This window comes from Ruditapes philippinarum, unplaced genomic scaffold (assembly GCF_026571515.1).
Source record: "Ruditapes philippinarum isolate M1 unplaced genomic scaffold, ASM2657151v2 ctg2454_1_1_1_1, whole genome shotgun sequence".
In the NCBI taxonomy this organism is placed as follows: domain Eukaryota; kingdom Metazoa; phylum Mollusca; class Bivalvia; order Venerida; family Veneridae; genus Ruditapes; species Ruditapes philippinarum.
Window position 1 is genome coordinate 147,594 of NW_026854494.1, and position 17,759 is coordinate 165,352.

The following is a 17,759-nucleotide window of genomic DNA, read 5'->3' on the forward strand; positions in this document are numbered from 1 at the left end:
TTGGTATAATTTACCATGTTTTTGTTTCAATTAAATTCATCGACTAAACAGTATCATTTATGATATTTCTTCAATTTAGAAAGTGATTTTCTGTGTTTGATATTGATGAAATGTCTTCCAACATTTAATGTTGTGACATAGATGCTTTGTTAATAACAACATCAATGCAGTCATTGAAAAGGAGATTTCGTTAGTTCTTATCTTTTAAGATAATTTCAAGACTATTGTCACTCTTACACACAAATGTATAGATACTTACTTAAATTTTATACATTATCCGATTTAAATACAAAAACAATTTCATAGCTACATATATTAGATAAAAGATATTGTTCAACGATAAGGAATTGTCATGAAACTATTAAATGTTAAAAATGAGCAAAAATATAGGACATATTCAAAGCGAATATTTACTTCAAGTATATTTATGGCATTATTTTACCACTCAATAAAAATATATAGAGGATATTTGTTTGTTTTGCATGTAAGATTGAAATATAATTTCACTGAGTGAACACCAGATGCAATATTTTCACGAGTGGCGTAGCCACGAGTGAAAATATAATAGCTGGTGTTCACGAATGAAATATATTTCAATCTTATATGTAAAACAAATAAATTTTCTTTTTATTTCATGCTTTTTAAGTGATTTTAAGTATTTTTTACTGATTTTGCCGCGTAATGTCGCGCATTCTCCTTTGTGACGTCATCACATCATGACGTCACATCATCAATTTTGAAATATAGTTCTGTTAAATTTCTGTTATTTTGTAACATTTTTAACATGATGTATGGTGACGTCGACTTTCTTTTCCTAAAGAAGCAAAATTTACGCATGACGGCATTTATTTCTGCCTGTTATTCCATTTAGTTATGATTTTCTTTTCATCCGCATTCAGATATAGTTCGGCTACAGTGAAAATTATATTTTATAAATTTCACTAGTGGTTTATCAGAATATAATCATCTGATATATTACAATAAAACACTGGAAAGCATGAAATAAAACGATATAATAAACTATTTAAGTAACTATTTAATTAAGTAACGCATAGTTCTTTTGTATTACATGTATATGTTTTAAATGATTTGCTGATATGAAACTGTGTGTATAATGAAATAAAAAAAACATAAACATTTTCAAGTTAGAACAATTTACTTTAGTTTCCTCTATGAAATATATAAAATAGTGTGATGCATGAAATAATGGTTTATGTTCAGGTGCACATTCAAAGTATATATACACTATATCTTATGATAACTGACGATGTAAACTATTAATAGTACCACATAACTATAATAACATAATTATTTTAGGACATCCTCGTGTATAATATAGTTTAACATTTATATAACATGGAAAAATGTTTTTGAAAAACGTGTCATTTAGTAAAACTGATACTTGGACCAGGTGTTTTATTGAAATGAAGAAATATTATGATGAAATATAATAATGTTGTTTATTTCCAAATGATTCGATGACTTCAAACATTAGATTTATTTTAGAGGCGATAATAACAATACAGTACTTTTTATATTCAGTTACGCCTGATTATTAAAGTAAACGACCTTAGTAGAAATAAATTCAAAGTAGAATATATGAGTATAAAAATATTATAACATTATGCACTTTTGTTTGATGGAATAATATCACATTTTTAAGAATTGAATATGACATGTAATTAGATTATTTGTGTTTAACAAATAGTCGCTGAGTTCAAATCACTTGCAACTCTTACATTCTTACCCTAATAAAGGCTTTGAAATCTTCCCTGTGAGTAAGATATCCACCTACGTTGTACTCTATTTCATGCTATGTGTGTAGTAAGCCAAAACTACACCATGTCAGTGGCGTGGCATTAAATGCAAGACAGACAGTTTTACCGATATGCCTACGAGTTTGTCACAAAAACGAAAAGCGGCAAGAATGACATTCAATGTAGAATTTGAAAATATGTCATACTCACAAAAACTTTTATACAATTATTGTCTGACACACAATCTACACACACAATTATTACATATAATATAAGTATAATATATGTAATATATAGGAAGAATAAATCAGTCGATAGCTCTTGATCTATTTCTTAATATATTAAAGTAAAACATATGCCTTTATTACAAATGACATAACAGTTTAATAAGAATAAATATTTTTTATGACCCACATGCATTCAAATCGTGAACAAAACTACCGGGGATAACGCACTCTATTGTTAATTTGCCTTGGTAACGTATATTGGTAGGTCTATAACAACAATCATTACCATCCTTATTTTATTTGTCACTTAGATTCTTTAACAATATTTCTATATCATCTCTCCGGGTCATTACGATCTGCATCATTACTTTAACAAGGCTTAAAAATAACAAAGCAGTGAAGCAAATGTCAGAAATATCTCATCGTTAGATGGAGAATTGATTGCAAGTTTAGAATTTAGTGAATCTGTCATAGTTTATTGGGAAAAAACAACATTTTATTATTGACAGAGTGTAAGTGATTCAACGTTAGTCTATCAATTGAATTAACATGTAATTAAATCTTAGAATTTTACAGACTTTCTTCTATATTTGTAGCTGCTATTCGTGTGTCAGTTACATTGTTTTACCTTATGGTTTGTACATCCTTTGGAGATTTCAAAATAAAACTAGTGATATATCTAAAATAACTAACATATTTTTAGTCCAACTGCAGGAATATATAACAACAATATTTGTAATTCAAGAACCCCGTTAATTATACACGAAGGTTGCTATATCAACACGCAATTATTGTTGTGTATCTGAAATACTGTATCAGATTTGACATTTATTGTATGATACCTATTTTTAGATATTTATCTTAAATATGGTTTTTCATATAATGGGTCTAAGAACTCATAATTTCATATAGTTATTAAACAAAAAAATCAATATAGGCATGTTATTATTTATGTTAGAATTGACTCTTTTGAACATTCTTTCAAAAGATGCAAGTACACATGAGGTTAAAATTTTAAATCGTACATAAACGCTTTTTCCGTTCTTATTCATCCGCATTAAAAATAAAAATAAGATGTCTTTTAATTATGTTTTTTAACTCTAGAACAGATAAATTATTTGCATTATTACTATTACATGCACTTACATATAGTTATTATTTTGAAATGATAACAGAAATTGTTGAATAGTTTAGTATTATGAACATGTTGACAAATTTCTTTAAGGAAAACGAAAACATTAAAAAATGTTATCAGTAGATAAATTATCTTCGATAAAAACAAAAAGTGGATTGTGTTTGTTGATAGAAACCATGTCAAATTTATAAAATGAGGAAATTAAATTCTATTATATAACACATATTTATTTTAGTCTTACAAAGGAAACCACAAATGTACTTTGAAATGGTGCATTTGTCAGCTTTAAACAGAAAGTAAACATGTACCATGTGAAAATGAAACTAGTTTTTTTATTTGTTCTATTGTACTTTTACTTTTTTCTAGCGAGTAATTACTTTGCCACAAAAAGAAATTAACATTTTATCAGTTAACTCTTCAACTAGTCAATTAAACCACAATGCTACCATTATATAACTGTGAACTTATCATTTCCGGATATAATGAAAGCGTTATACAAACAGCTGTTTATAATTGATTTAGGTCCCTGTGACATGAACGTGTTCAAGTTTTAGACAAGGCGTTCTCCGTGAGCTAAATCAACATTTTATTTCTGCAGTTAGAAATCACATAACGTTTGCTTGATATAATCCAAACATTTATCATTTCTGTTCTGAATTTACAAATATTTATCCTGCAACTTTATTAAGCTCAGATTTTAGATATATTGACACATTTACTAACGTAAACTATTTAATGCAGTCTCATACTCAAATGAGAGTCCTCTACGATCATGCCCTCTACTTTAATCATTTGAAATATCAATTAATTTTAGTAGTAATGATTGCTCTTAACTATCTCTACGTTTTACTTTGCAGTTATGTACACTTTGGTTCATCAAGTTCATCAGTTTGCATGAATATTAATGTCTCATAGTCGGCGTAAGATGTATGTTGGGCTTATTCTTTACCATGTAAAGTTGTTTACTAGATGTCTTTTATTTGCAAAGATCAAAAATCAATAAGGGAGAGAAAATAACATTTTTTAAAATAAAAAGTTATGGGCTGAAAATATAAAAGCTCGTATGTAGCAAACAAACCTCCATTCATGACAAACTACATTCTGCATTAAGTCATTCTGTAATAAATTAAATGGACACACGATTAATGCGTCTAAAGCGTGATAACATGTGTTTACAGGTAATATGTGACTTTATCTGGTTTTACTGAAAGTTATAAACGTCATTTTGTATTAAACAGTTTCCTATTCAAATGGGTTTACGGTGTAGGATAATTTACAATAAAACTATGAAAAATTAAGTAGGTTAAAATGGGATTGTCATGTGTTTGTTATTGTTGTTAACGCTTATGCCAAAATATAGGCATAGGGAGCAAGTATGTGACCAGTAGTAGATCGATAGGTTTTCATGAGACAAAGTAAATTTTATATACTTTATATTTGTGTATTGTAATTAATTAAATATACACATTTACAAATGAATCTTTTATTTTCTGTTATCAAAATGATAAATACCCACTATGTGAAAACACCATGAAGGGAGGATGCTGTTTTGAAATAAAAGGCAATTAACTGTATCACACAATGACATTATGTGTCTGTCAACGTGTTACTATTAAGGTTAGACAGTAGAAAATATAATTATTTCGGTTGTAAATATTTACGTTAGATATCAATGTTTTAAAGATGTTTGTTGTAGGCTAGGAACTAACATTACGGAGTGTGCGTTTATGAAAAGTGTTACTCAAATAGAGAAATTAAATGTGTCATTATTGAATTAGTTCTGTTTTCTATAATTGCACGTGTTATATTAATCAAATATAATTTAAGGGGTAGACCACCCTTTGGAATACTTGTCTTTATTAGATAAAATAGGAGTCGAGAATTAATGTAAACGACATAAGGTTGTCTTTTCTCTTAGCAAAACAAAAGCAATACCATTGGTTGTTTAGTTTTGTTGTTAAGGGCATACTCATTCTTTTATTAAGGACAATGCCCCTCTTTTAATGGATGGAAAGGCACTTTGGAGGTTCCATGATGACCGCTGTAAGAACACGTCGGCAGATGCTTCTAAATTCAGTAACTTTTCCACTTCCGTTATTGAAATTAATCGACCATTATTAGATTGGTTTTCAATAAAAAAAAAAAGAACACCCGAAACGACAACTAACTTTAAAATATTACAGGCTCGGTTTGACAGGGTCTGTTTATCTATTGTCTAGTTAGTATATTATTAATTCCCATGCGTTTATGATATGAACGCTTCGTCAGATACATTCCTTATACATGTAACAACATTTTGTGCATTTTTAAATTAATCAGTAAGTCTTCTTAGATTTCAAATATATTTGTTATTTACTTTAGACCAAATAAACGTGAAATTACGATATTGGTTACATTTACTGATTTTGACATTTTATTTTACAATTGAATGTTCTTTTGGAAATAATCATCATTTTTGTAACTGACAATGGCACATGTTTCATTTAGAAACAAAAAAAAAATAATGACATAATGCAAATAGGAAATTAACAATTGCATAGGAGGAGACTCTTTCAAACAATTATTTAATTTCAATAACTTCCGAGAGCTCGCTTTGTTCTGTTCAAGATTAAACTATGTGTCTTTGCTCAAACAATTATGTTGACATTGGTAAAGTGTAAACTAATCATATCACTGGCATTAATATAAAACACTTGTTTCTAATCAATTCAGGCCTTATTCTTGAAGATCCTTAATTGTTTCAGTGGCCGTTTCGTTTTATTTATTAAAGCTTAGTATTAAAAGCATAATCAAACACGCCAGTCTAAAAACGTAATAATGTTCACCAACTAAAAATAAATGGACCCTAGCACAAACACAACATGTCCGAAGAGGTAACACGGGGAGGAATGGAATAATATGTCTCATCTATGTGTTATCAATGAAGTACAGAAGCATGTTGTTATAAATACAGGTGTTTGATATGCTAAAAACTATCTCTGTATTGTATTTCTCTTTTAAACTGTTAAATATAAAAGGTATGTTATACAAAACGAAAATCTATATTTTATATCATTGTTATATCTTGTTATAGTTCAACGCACTTGAATATTTTATAAGAATGAAATTGTTATTCAACAAATTTGTACAAAAACATAATATTAGTTAATCTTAAGTCTATCACCGTTAATAGTTTTGAAGAATTCGTAAATACAGTCCAGAAATGTAAACTTTTATTGTGTGGCACACTACGAGGAATAACCAACAAAGTCGTAGACTATGGCTGTAAAACAAAAATATAACGCCTTAAACTAATATAATTTTGCATAAATTTGTCTCTTTCATTTTTATATAATCGAATAAGTTCCTCCAAGAATAATTATTGCTTGATAATCTGACTAATAACTCACTTAACAAGGAGCAATAATATCATCATGATTTTTTGACCTGCAGTCATTTCATGTAAGTTTTACTATATTTTAACATTTATCATGCTAAATGTCTTAAAAACAGTCAATCTTTCAACTTTGACAAAATATATCATACTGAGGGAATATTTCAAAATATGTACTGTCTAAATAGCGCACTTTGCAGATCAAGATCAGATGGGATGGACTGCACTGATCATAGGTATAATCCAATGCCACCAGATGTGTAAGAGTTAACTAGGTAACAACGAAATGTATCAGATGATCTAGACAAATACAGAACAGAATGACAAAAACAAAACTGCTTGGTTAAATTAAGCTTATTTGTTTCATTTCTGAACATGTAACGTTTACGTAAACAGTGTAAAGTACGGAAGAGTATACTGACCCCCCTTATATATTTTATATGCCTGTTTAAAATACGGCGATACATGATAACAACATAGTTCGTAATGGTTTTTTAAAAATATTAATATAGTTCATATTGATCTTTTCTGTTTTTTGGCTACTATACTGTTAAAGATACGTATTATAAACTTAAGTCTTTCTTAAGACCTTACTTTTATTTATAAGAAATATGTTTTTTCTTCTTTTCATTGAAATTCTACCTCAAGAAGCAGACGTTTTCTTCGAGTAAACGCTTTTATTTATTTCAAAACAGTATGCTTTCGAGGCATTATTTGTTTGACAGATATAAAGATGATATAATCATATATAATATATATATATTTTATCTGAGTTTTTAGCTTAGATGATGTTTTATATGTTTCCTAAAATAAGTTGATCGTTATGATAACACGCTTGCGGTACACGAGTATTATATAAAATATTATAATTTATCTGATATATATTATAAATATATAAATGGTATTGAAACTTTGAGTAACTTATACTATAAATATTTCTTACATCTTTTTCAATGATTATACATGTTTTTTTATATCAAAACGAGAAAAGGGCCATTTAATATTATAATAATAGATGCGACTTATTATTCCAAGAGAATCTTATTTAATCTATAATTTTCATACATATTTTTTCATGAGTTTCACATGATAAAGGCTAAAGTGTTTAACTACTGTATGTTAAGAAGAACATTCTGTTCTCTTAAATTTCCAAATACCATCGAAGAAACAATGCATATTTGTGATTTATGGTGTATAATAATAAATAAAACTCTGCAAGATCTATTTTAGATATCATATAACTTGTCAATTTTTTAAAGATATGTATTATACAAAGGTTTTTTTTTCTTGAAGGCATAAAAAATATATAAGGGGGGTCAGTATACTCTTCCGTAGTAAAGGCATCAGAATGACCATGATAAATTTGGCTTTACCTTTTTTAGATTCGTATAAACATAAAATCGATACGTTTACCTGTTTATGTATGTAGTTTAACGGAAAATATTAATCTAAAATAAAGTTGAATGGGAAATCTAATAAAACAAATAAAGGCCCAGAAAATATTTATGTCGGGGTATGGAGACAGTGTGTTAGTTAACGATATATTTGTAGCAAAATGTTCCTTCATAAAGTGTCTTCGATGACTCTTGTCTCACAAAATCAATTATACACTGCTCTTTATTGCTAGTTAGTAAAACTTCAAAAGATTTACATATATATTAATCTAATTTAATTATACATTCTAAAGACCAGGCTTATAAGACAGACTTGATTTTTATCCAGGTAATTGTAAATAACTAAATCATAAAGAACAATGTTAAAAAAAAAGAATAGAGCAATATTTTAAAGGTATTTATCTTTAATTTCTACTTGTTAATGTCAACGGAATTTATGTAAATTATAACGCAATAAACAACTCCCTCGTTTTTATCAAAACAGAAATTTAATTCAAAACTGTTTATGTGTATGAAATCACGTATGAACTATACATATCAGTACTTGAAGTTTATCGCTTCTTCAAACTGGAATAAAATAATCAATTTTGTAATATTGACAATAATTCTACTACAAAACCGCCGATGTCTTTTGAACAATATAAATAATGCTCTGGGATTTGATGTAAAGTTAAAAGTTGTTTTGTTACATTTAATAGCATGTTAATGAAAAGTTTTGATATGATAACAGAAATGATATATCAATATTATATCTCATCCGATATAATTCACCACAGCATGTTTACCATTCAGTTTATTTTATATGAAATACAAAATGCAAACTATAAATATATATACTCGGATCATATTTCCCGAGTTAGAAAATTAATTGGGAATACAATACGATGCTATATTTGTTTTGTATCATAAAAAAACGATGCCTTTTGAAATGTTTTATTTATCAGATTTGCAATTATGATAAAGTGCACAGAGTTTGTTTCTGTATTAAACTAAAATAAGAATATAATTAAAACATTAAAAATGGTAGCATAAACGGAATAATATTAGATAGCTTTCCATAAACAAATAAACAGCAACACAATAACAATAACAACACAAACAGTTGCATAACTTACCTCAATGTTTGTGAACTATTAAAATAATGTACCATTTAGATTTATATAATGTTATTTTTGGAAATAAACGATAACAGAGACGGTTTTCTTTTATATATCGTCACGTCAATGTTGTTCGTGCCATGGCTCATGTTTTGTCCAAAACCCTTAACGTTATCAAGTTAATGATCAAATAGTTTCAGTCGCAACACTGTCTATTTTTAGTTAATACTTATAATATGATTTCTAAAGTACTAACGTAGCTTTAGATTTCCTTTTCAGAAAAATTATTAGCTTCTAATTCTTAATTTGATACTTTAAAATGCATGTATTTGTAGTATGGTAAACGCATTACTTTTTTCTTGATAATATTTGTCTATGTTGAAATGATTATAAAATTCCAACTTAGCCTTATTGTCTGGTGATTTTAGGGAAACTATTACCAAGTCACTTCCTTTCAAATTTATATCACACCTGCGTCTACACATAAAAATTAAGAAATGCTATATCTAAATCACTCAACAACATAGTGTTATGAAACAAATGACCTTATATGTTTAAATGTCTAGACACATACAAAAAATGAAACAAAGGAATTTATGGTTATCTATCCCCATAGCAACAGAACGTATGTTAACGATGTATTTCATCAATATATTTGGCTTTTATTTGTTTATCAATTGATTTACATATAATCTGAATATCAGACTACCTGATAAGCTTTTGTCGCCTAATGTAGTTTTGCCATTATTCAGGAACGTTTAATATATAAATATTATTTCCCCCATAATGAGAACAGGTTATTTTAACAGTAAAATATAAATGATTTGTTCGACTTTCTTTACAACACTAAGTTTGATTACATTTACTGTGTCAAGGAGAATGCATATAGATGTTTCAGTTTCTGAAGGACAACTGATGCTTAGTATTCGTCCTTATCTTGATGTTTCACCTCTAATCGTCCTCGTTTGTCTGCCTGAAGTATTGAATGTCAATGAAATTGAAAGGGTAAGTCGTTTCTCAACACTAAAATGAAATACTGGACAACATTGTACATTTTCCACACACTATTTTACACCTGCTGTTACGAGTGTAAAAATGGAGGGACGTCCGTGACCGAAAGGTACAATTGTTGACTTTAAACTACTAACCCCTCAACGCTGTTGGTTCGGAAGGGACATTGAATCATTTCCTTTGTCGCAGCTATCCAGCTAGCCAGTTAACGCTTCGTCGGCGGTTCTACTCAGGTGTCCGTTCGTACCTGAAATAACACACGGAGTAGCACCTGAGGTCCTTCACCACCAGTAGAGCCGAGAAGTCGCAATATGACCTTTACAGTGTTTTACGACGTAAAACTCAACCAAAACTATGAAATAAAAGTAAAAATCTGGAAAAAGGAGGATCAATTGAAAGCATTGAAACAAATTTTAAATGATAATAATTGCACACTGACTGTTTAGTCTTATAATGAGAAAAAATGCTAAAATGCAATACCTCTGAACACTTATGTTCCAAGCACCGGCTTAAGCGGTATTAAATAAACAAAACAATAAAATGTTGGAATCAATGATTTCGAAACCAGAAAGATATAACAACACCAAAGTAAATGAAGAACGGAGCAACTTTTTACAGCTGCCAAACAACTGCTTTATGGAAAGATCAAATCCATTCATTCTAATTGGGAAACGTTACGTTTCATGCAATGAATAGGTAAAACCGTTTAAATAGTCTTTCTGATAGTTCGCTGACGATGTTACCGAATGCTTTTATATCACGTTGACTGACAATGATATCACATTTATCGGGTAATGACCTTCTACAATTAAGAAGTACATCGTGTTTTACCGATACGCTCAGAACAAGCTTATACTGGTGAATGTTGCGTTAATTAACAACATTGTTATTTAGTAAATAATAGAAATTCAGGCGAGTAAAACTGGTTCAATGGCAGTCATGATATAGGATGTAAATCATTCAATGCCACTGTCATCTTCAATATACATATAACAATTTGAACAGCATACTTTGATGTTATTTTTATATATACATGTATATTTCATGATTTTGATTTTTTAAGGTCATAACATCTACAATTTTAAAACGGTTATCATAAATCTGTGTTATAAACCAGTAGAGGTTAACAAAATGTTTGAATTTGAAATAAAATATATTGCAGGTCTACATGTTCATTAATTTAAAAGTAAACACTGATATAAATACTTGTTCCTCAATAAAATTAACTTTAATGAGTTGATTAATATTTGTTATTTATCTGAACCAACGGTACGCATTCCGTATTTACTACGTTTTCCGATGATGTATATAGCCTGGGTTGCCTCTTATTGCAGCAAACGCTATCGTATTCAAGACAGTTATATGATGCTATTGTCAATGTTTTAATAACTGGATAAAAGAAATGTCCTTACTTATCTTCACTTATCATTGAGTTTGAACATTTTATGAGGCAGAATGTATTGTTTTATTTAAATCTTACATGGAAAGTGTTTTATCAATAAGAAATTGTAAAAACTTATAAAAAAGTTTGTATATCTAGTTTAAACAAGTTGTCATTTGTTTAAAATATTGTTTGACTTGCTGCTGGTTTGTTATTAAAATAGATAACATTAATGAGAATGTTATATTTACAATAACTGGATTAGTTACCGCCAAAGACATTATGTAAATCCGTTTCTAATCATTCATTTTATAATGTAACCTGTTACAAAGCCGGTCATTTTGGCGTTTACATAATTTGTTTCAATTTCTCTTTGAAACCTTTTCAATATTAATTATTTTTATATCTTTGTAGAAAAATGCATCGCTCCGTGTCGAACATACAAAACATTCGACGTTCCTTTCTTTTTACAATCTTAACAGTCAGGTACAATTGTTTGATTTCGCATTTTTCTATGGGGGGATATGTACATCTATCATATCAAATCGATTCGTTTGGAGGTTATATGAGTTTTCTTAAAGTGTTATAAATTACTTAATTCAAAATAAAGATGGAATTTACCGTAATAAATCAGCTAATATAATTTTTGATTTTTGACTGAAATTCTGTATATTGATGTTTGTACGAGTGTTAGAGCTGCATGTGTCTCACTTTGTGTTTTAAATATATTCATGCGTAAAATATTGATAAGAAATAAAAGAAAACATAAAAGAGAGGAAACATTCGCTAGTGTTTATAATTAATGGATATTTTACGAGGGTGCATCAATAAATTCGTAAACTAATTCAACAGGGTCAAAACTACTGATCCGTTTAAAACGAAACTTTAAATGTTATAAAAACAGATTATTTCAAATTGAATCGTACTATTACATAACTTTGACGTCATCACTTATGATAAACCGTTAATAACGTCACGTTACGGGCGTCCGTTCGAAAATGGAGTCACACAGCGTCAACGAACAGCGCATCGGCATTAAGTTTTACACAAAACTCGGAAAGTCTTTTTCAGATATTCGTGAGGCTTTGGAATACGTTTACGGAGAGGCTGCTTTGTTAGAAAGGATTCATATTACATCACGACAACGCGCCGAGCCATTAAAGCCACGTTGTCAGAGATACACTTAACAAAACTCGACGTTGAACTGTTGCCGCACCCATCCTATTGCCCGGACCTAGCAATTTGTGACTTCTGGCTGTTTCCGACTTTAAAAAAAGTCTTCCAGTCTTCGTGGTACAAAATTTAAGTCAACAGAAGAACTGATGTGTGCCGATGAGAGATATCTGCGGGAGATGTCACGTGGCGGGCTACAACACGTGTTCGAGTCATGGGTCGAGAGATGGGACAAGTGAAAATCGTGCATGGGACGTAACTTTGAGAAGGAGTAATCATTGCGGGTACTTAAATTAAATCATTTTCCCGTTATTGAATTAGTTTACGAATCTATTGATGCACCCTTGTACTTACAGACTCTTGATGTTCTTAAGTATTAACTGTATAGTATTAAATATATCATTTATTGAGTTAATTGATGGGCGTCGTATTTACAAACAATAAATGCAAAATGACGCATATCCCCCCTCCGTTTTTTTAATGGGTAAGAATAATACTAATGAATTAATAATTATGAAAGTGACAGAGAAACTGATTATGTAATGATTAAGTACTTATGAAAATGAAAAAAAATAGACAGTTATATCTTTAATAACAGTAGGTTTACAATCATTTCTAGTGCAACAATATAATTAAAAACAAGGTAAACTGTTACCTTGACCTTTGACTCCCTGTTCCTAAAATAAATAGGAATCATCTACTGACCAAAGCAACTGTGAGGTTTTAGGGCCAAGTGCTCATGGGTTGTCAAGTTACTGGCCGAAAACTATTTTGATATAAAAAGGTCAATATCACTTGACAGTTGACTACTTGAACCGCAAAACAATAGAGTACATCTACTTGTCATGTCCGTCTCCATACCAAGTATCTAGGCAAAAGCGTTCTGAAGATATTGATTGAAAACGGTTTTGCCTACGGACCGACAGACTGACCGACCGGCATGTGCAAAGCAACACACCTCCACTTCTTAGAAGAGAGGGATAATAATCATATTTTCATTGCAAATGATATATAATAACTCATAATTACGTACAAATATAATCTATAATGAAAGGTAAACTCTTTTGTATCCTTTGAACAAGGCGTGTACATAAGGTCTCCTGTTTGAGGGTCATCGTTGTTCACTGTAATGTGTAATGGCACTACATTAAAACAATTTTAAGTCATAACCAAACGTTTTTAAGCATTTTCATCTTTAACACTCACACGTATTGAACTGTAATCGCAATAAAAACAGTATAACACGGAATATCCTCATTAATTCTACCATCAACGACACTTAAATAATCAGTCATAATGTTATTGTTGATTACCTGATACCCATGTATTACATGACCTACATTTTATAGTATATTGCCATAACTGTAGCTTTAAATGTTTTTCTCCGTTTTGTAATAAGCATCAAATTGTCATTTTTCTTATAACTCCTTAACCGGGTCAATGCTTTTTCATCTAAATACTGTTATATACTTTTTTGTTGGTAATTTGGGATATTGAGTCCAATACTTGAAGTGTTAAAAAATTCAATACCGTTCAAGCCGATGCTAGGGTCATAAGAGATGTTGCTCCTTCCAACGGAGTCAATCAAACAAAGTCTACGGCTTTTAATTAGTTATTTTTGGTTTCGTTGTTTTCGATGGAGATCTCCCCTTTCCAGAATTTTTACACAACCAACTAATGCAATTCACAATATTTATATTTTGAGATTACGATGTCAAAAGATCAATATTTTTATATGTAGCCGTGGTTTTCTGAGGAAAATCATTACATTATTTAATGTTCAATTAAGTTTGCAATGCTGTTTTAGTTAAAGATGGCATTAACGAGAGTATTCTGTTTGATTACATGATGTTAAATATAAATAATCGATTTGTAGGTTTAGTTTAAACATCTAAAAACGTTCAAAATTTTAAGGCATTATATGCTCTTCATTAACCATGTGCACAGTCAATTAAATCCTTACGACTTTATATTCATCATTTTAATACCATATTAAATTTGCGATTTGACGATCTTCTGTTTTTGTTTGGGGTCCGCCTGGGCTCCTTGGCTGCTGAGTCATGGGGGGAGGGTTGCGTTCATTGAACGCCGCCTTTCCTTGTTGATCTTGTTAATCATACATTTGATAACTGTCCAGGAACCATATTTTGTTATTATACATAGCATAGCAACCTTTTTATCGTATTCCTCACAAACGCTTTAAGTATATTGTATATTTATGCAGTTATTGTGTTTTCTCATTAATGTGAAGCAATCAACACTAGGAGAATTATACTACTTATAATGCGTTACCGTTCGAGTATGGCGCATTTCAAACAGTTGTATTACAACGTAAGACGTACTGTCTATATTTTTCAATACCACCGGAAAACAATATTTCACTCAAAAAACAAAATAGGCTGTTTAACATTAAGCAAACATCTATCAAATTGTATAATTATCTTTTGTTTCGATTCTAAATGTTTACATTATCATCTATACAAAATGTGTAAAAATATACTTTGTTTTTTAAACTACAATATATATTCGTTCATTAAGAGAAATTGTAATTGAGTTTGATAGTTTGATAGAAACATTAACCTTAATCATCGTCGGATACCTACATCCTAGACATTGACATTTATCATTGTCGGATATCTACATCCTAGACATTGACATTTATCATCGTCGGATACCTACATCCTAGACATTGACATTTATCATTGTCGGATATCTACATCCTAGACATTGACATTTATCATTGTCGGATTCCTACATCCTAGACATTGACATTTATCATCGCCGGATACCTACGTCCTAGACATTGACATTTATTATCGTCGGATACCTACGTCTTAGACATTGACATTTATTATCCTCGGATACCTACGTCCTAGACATTGACATTTATTATCCTCGGATACCTACGTCCTAGACATTGACATTTATCATCGTCGGATACCTACATCCTAGACATTGACATTTATCATCGCCGGATACCTACGTCCTAGACATTGACATTTATCATTGTCGGATATCTACATCCTAGACGTTGACATTTATCATCGTCGGATACCTACATCCTAGACATTGACATTTATCATCGCCGGATACCTACGTCCTAGACATTGACATTTATTATCGTCGGATACCTACGTCCTAGACATTGACATTTATTATCCTCGGATACCTACGTCCTAGACATTGACATTTATTATCCTCGGATACCTACGTCCTAGACATTGACATTTATCATCGTCGGATACCTACATCCTAGACATTGACATTTATCATCGCCGGATACCTACGTCCTAGACATTGACATTTATCATTGTCGGATTCCTACATCCTAGACATTGACATTTATCATTGTCGGATATCTACATCCTAGACATTGACATTTATCATTGTCGGATACCTACGTCCTAGACATTGACATTTATCATTGTCGGATATCTACATCCTAGACATTGACATTTATCATTGTCGGATACCTACATCCTAGACATTGACATTTATCATTGTCGGATATCTACATCCTAGATATTGACATTTATCATCGTCGGATACCTACGTCATAGACATTGTCATAGACATTGTCATTCATCATCGCCGGATTCCTACATCCTAGACATTGACATTTATTATCGTCGGATACCTACGTCCTAGACATTGACATTTATTATCGCCGGATACCTACGTCCTAGACATTGTCATTCATCATCGCCTGATACCTACATCCTAGACATTGACATTTATCATCGTCGGATACCTACGTCCTAGACATTGTCATTCATCATCGCCGGATTCCTACATCCTAGACATTGACATTTATTATCGTCGGATACCTACGTCCTAGACATTGACATTTATTATCGCCGGATACCCACGGCCGAAAATTAACATTGATCATCGTCGGATAATTATAACCAGACCATTAACATTGATCATCGTCGAATAACTTTAGCCAAATCATTAACATTTCACATCGTCTAATACCCACGGCCGAGAATTAACCGTTATCATCGTCGGAAACCAACGGCTGATTACATTTTATATTTCATGTTAGTCAATCGTGGGTATCCGACGATATACCAAGTGTTTATAACAAATATTGAAGTACTTGCTACCTAAAAAAAATCTCAAATAGCCAACGGCTCCATTGCAGTTTATTTTTCTTTATATTACCAAGATTTGTAACTTTTACCTATCCTATTCGTCAATCACTGTTGTTGCTGATAATCCAGTCATTTAAACCCTGAATTAACATGTGTTTCTTCTAATAGGAATGCTCTTTAAGATATTAAAATGTAAATTGTCATCTTCATTGTAATTTAAAACATTCCATGCTAATACATAGTTCTTGCAAAATACATAAATAAACATTGGTACCAGTATCAATAATACAAAGATTAAATTGGACCTTAAGGTATTTACTTTAATTTAAGGCAAACTATATGGATAACGAACGATAAATGTAAAAAAAAAAGCTTCAAGGATAGGCCACTACGGTTGTATTGAATGCAATGAGCTACTTTTCAAAGTGAAATATGTTATATAACGTGCAATAATTATAACAATGTAGAAGGAAATAGCATCATGTTTACGTCATAAATTTACGGGTTACAATGTTTACATTTGGCTCGGAAAATAAAGATATCACAGTGCTCTTGTGTCACACTAGTATTTTATTTAAATGCGTTAATTGCTATTTTAAAGATTCGTACTTGCTCTTATAATTAAATGTTGTTTAATTTAAGATTGTCATAGAAATGATTGTATGATATAAACAATAGATTTTTGGATGTGGAGTTATGACCATAAAGGGATTTATGGTATAAAAAGTAAAACAACACTTTCATATTTACCTTGTCGTTGACATGGTAGTGTTTTATAAAGTTTAATAAAACATCGATGAATATTTATTTCATGATATTCATGCTGACTAAATGTTAATTCTAAAATAAAAACAAGAGGCGCTTAATGTTCCTTAGAATATTTTTCTGTAGGAAGGGCAGACATGTATTTTGTAATGTTGTAATAACAGCTTTAGAACATGTAAGATGCTATACACCTGACGAAAATAATTCTGAATATGAAATAACCGGTGATAAAGGAAGAATATTGTTAAAGAAAGTAGTACATTTTTAATAAATATAACTACGAAATGTCGAAATGCAAAAGACGCCGATTTATTTGTTGTTGTAGTCTTTATCTGATGGAAATCGAGTT